Here is a 3,856-nt window from a genome sequence, read left to right as displayed (position 1 = left end):
TGGTATTAATGTTTTCATGATGAATTATGACATTGAAATCTTGGTTAAAGAAGTGTAAACGTTTTCAAGACATTCATTGAAATGATTTATCTTTAAGATATGGCATAATGAACCTTAATGTAATTGTTGGTGTGACATACTATGAGACAAATTGTGAATCGGCTTCTATGCTATGAACTTTATTATTGTGTTTGGCCTAGCTACTCGGGAGGAAGGGTAGCCACTATCACTGCAAGAAAAATGGCCTTTAAGGAAGGGAAATCTGGTCCCTAAAAGTCCAAATCTGGTCCCAAAAGGGGCAATTACGACGGGAAAAAGCTGGTCGCCACCCGTCGTAATAGCCTCCGCCGCTAAAGGTCAACCGCGACGGGTTCAATAATCTAGTCGTTAAAAGTCTTTTGAGACGGGTAATATATCTGGTCATTAAAAACTTTTAGAGACTACATATCTCGTCCCTAATGGATGATTAATAACATCATAAATAAATGATTTCCGGTCGTTAAACCTTTTTAGCGACCAAATGTTACTGGTCCTAGATTATCTTTAGAGACGAGCATTACTGGTGCTTATTTACAATAATTGTACTAATTTTCACGACCATATTTCTGGTCTCTTATTGACCACAAGTCGTCCCGAAAGCTCGATATCACCAAAAAAATTATTTTATCAATAAATATCGGATTCCTACTAAAACATCTAGATACAAAAGCGTTATATATATAAAGAGGAAGATAGAGTTATTAATTACAGTAAAATTGTTAACATCCCATGATGTTAGTTTCAATATTTGCTCGACACCTTAACAAAAAAACATTGCTAACACTCGAGCTAGACTATGATAGCGAGTGCATAACATTCCTAGCAAAATAATGAGCTTGTGCATCTTCTAAACTTCCATCTTAACTTGTCAAATTCAATCTTCAAAACCTGTAAGTACAAAATTTTAGAAAGACTTGAATAACTATTAGTAAGATAAGATATATAAATTCTACACTAGTAGTAGTTATACCGCTTACCCCAAAAGCAATCTAATAAATTCATTAGGTGTTATCCAGCAAAATCATCGAGGCTGCAAGAGTATAAGAAAAATTAATTAGAAAAGTTTCGGGATGCATTAACCAAGAATCGAAGTCTATTTTAAAACGCAACTAAAACAATAATTGTGACAAGCATAATGGAAGTGTTTAAACTTAAGGCGTTGTTTCCCGTGGCAAAGTTAGAAATATAAAGAAAAAACCTTGACGGCTCCCATGGAGCTTTGAGCTCTTTTCGGCCTTTCATGGCCTCTTAGGCCACCGAGCAACAATGGTATTATCCTATGCGTACATTGAAGTGGGATCCTTGGTTTTATCCTGAGGAAGAGACTACTATAACCATTGCATGGATCTCGTTTCCAACCCTAGCACCTAATTATTTTGGCCAATCTCAGCTCTTTTCTATGGCAGCGGCAATAGGGAAGCCTTTGAAGTTGGATATGGCTACTAAGAATAAGACAAGGCCAAGTTGTGCTAGAGTAGAAGTAGAAGTTGACTTGCTTGTTAATCATCCTAAAAGGGTACAGATTCAGGTTATTCCTAATACAGCCGGTGCAATCAAGGCTAAATGGGTGAGAATACATTATGATTTCATGCCCAAGAATTGTTGTTTACAAGGGCTTGATGAGGCTTGCTGCTGGAAAATTCATCCTGAATTGTTAAGGATTTGTACAAGTGGAAAGATGCCAAGGGAAAGAAGTAGGTGAAGAGCAATGGTGATGGACAAAAAAAAGGTGCACAAACTGCAGATGCATCACTTATCTCAGGTGGTACAGGAAAGGAAGTGCAAGCAGTAGTTCCTAATGCTAATGATGTGCAAACTACTAATAAGTTTGCTGCTTTAGAGGAAGGGAATGAATATCAGGTGGAGGAGGCAGGTACTTCAAAGCAACTTGTTGCAGTGAAGGAATCAGTGAAGAAAAATGCAGATGTTGTGCAGAAGCAATTAGTTCAAGTACCTGATACTTTTGTGGCTCAGGTTCATACAGATCCCAAGTCGACTAATAATAATACTAAATCGACTACAGTTGATAAAAATCAAGCAGTGCATGGTGTGCAAGGCAATGTTGCACCACTGGTAAAGGATGTTTCTCCTGGTGTTACTGGTGGAAGTGAAGATCATATAGAGGCTGAGGTTGTTCTTGTGGTTGGTAATACTGTAGAAATTGAGGCTGCAGTTCCTATTGATGAGAACATTACTATGAAGCAGCTTAATGTGAATGCCAAGGTATTCATTCCAAAGAAGATTATCATGCCACCTGGGGGCATGAAAACTTGGGTTGAAAAGGCATTTTCTAATCCAATTGTTGTCCTTACTAATCAGACTTGTCAAGAAATTCCTTCCAATACTCTTGTTTCTACTGATATTAGTACTACTAATAAAGTTGGTGCGAAAGTGAGGAAAGAGTGTTATAGAGTGATCAAGTGGAGGAAGATAAGGTTCTGGCAAGAATGTTGAGCATGATCTTGTGCGGGATCCTCTGCATGTTGACATACCCACTCGGACTTTATCGGTAGTTCAACAACCCGCGAGTCCTCTAAAAAGCATGGCATTCGGGTGGTTGATCCTAAGGCTAAAGGAAATTTGCGAGTTGTTACATCAACTAATGACAATACACAAAAGCAGCGGCACAAGGAGCGGGGAGGTTGACATATCTTTTGCATATCAAGATCCCAATAGAACTACGGGGCTAGAGTTGCGCAAGGATAATGCAACTCCAAAGGCAAGTTCTCACCGTAAAAAGCAATCCAATACTAAGAAACATGATGGCCTTTGCTACGGTGGTAAAATACATGGTGCTAGTCGGTTGGATCAGCTTAGTGCTAATTCACAAGTTCGGGCTTCGGGTGGAAATTTGCAAGCGATAGCAACAACGGGAGGTATTCTTAAGGCAATTACTCAGCAATAACAACAACAAGGTATTCTTGCAAAGCCTCAAAATAATTTACCAGTGGCAATACCATCTATTATATGTTCCCAACTAAAAAAAATTCCATCTGTTGTAGGTGTTAATTCTTTTAAACTTCCACTAAAGTCTCTTGTAAATCAAGAAGTATTCAAATCAAGTGAGACTTTGAACTCTTTTTGGTTCCAAACCAGGCATTACAAAAACTAAACTGGAAACAAATATATAGGCAACAAGATTTAACAACAATAAGACTTTTTCCATTTGGTAGAAAATTATTTTTTATCTACCTTCAATAAAGCTTTTTCCATCATCATAGCAGCAATTCCACTTTCATTAATAGTAATTCCTTAGATTTAGAGCTAGAGCTAAGGGTGTTCACGGTTCTGTTTGCTATCTTTATAACTGAAGTTTAAACAGTAAAATTACTACTCTGTTCATCTTGTTATAGACTTTGAACCAAAATTGCCACAAATATATAGGAAGTGTGAAAAGGATAACAGTAGCACCAACTATATATATATAAGAATAAACGAACTTTGAACTTAAAGATGCGAGGACGCGAACCATAAAAGGCTATCAGTCTTCCTCAAAATTCTTCAATAAAAGCATTTGTTTTGCAATTTAAAGTCAGAATCGACTTAATGAAAACTCTTCGGTACTCCTGTATGCACTTCTTAATTGTGCACACAAGAATTTAAGGCATCACCACTTATATTAAAGATTAGATTTCAAATACGGCCCAACCATGACCGGGTATCACAAATAAGTCGAAATAGATCGATATGCTAGAGAAATAAGGTAAAAAACGAGAATGATAAACACACGCATGTCAAACGGATCACGGAGATATAGCAATCTTTTAGAGCATGTACGGAGCTAGAAACAAGCATCATTAGTGGTGAAGTCAAGCAA

At 37.4% G+C, this 3,856-nt stretch overlaps 1 long non-coding RNA gene across 1 annotated transcript; it reads right to left on the bottom strand.

Moving 5' to 3' along the window:
• Positions 1–697: 697 nt before the first annotated feature.
• LOC132045568 (uncharacterized) lies at positions 698–1,630 on the bottom strand. Its single transcript, XR_009412466.1, has 2 exons — positions 1,017–1,630; positions 698–927 (listed from the first exon to the last, which is right to left on the bottom strand). It is a non-coding gene; the product is annotated as an uncharacterized LOC132045568 (long non-coding RNA).
• Between the last annotated feature and the right edge of the window lie 2,226 nt (positions 1,631–3,856).

This window comes from Lycium ferocissimum, unplaced genomic scaffold (assembly GCF_029784015.1).
Source record: "Lycium ferocissimum isolate CSIRO_LF1 unplaced genomic scaffold, AGI_CSIRO_Lferr_CH_V1 ctg7085, whole genome shotgun sequence".
Classification (NCBI taxonomy): domain Eukaryota; kingdom Viridiplantae; phylum Streptophyta; class Magnoliopsida; order Solanales; family Solanaceae; genus Lycium; species Lycium ferocissimum.
Note: the sequence above shows the minus strand (reverse complement) of the source record. Positions and strands in the feature narration are given on the sequence as shown.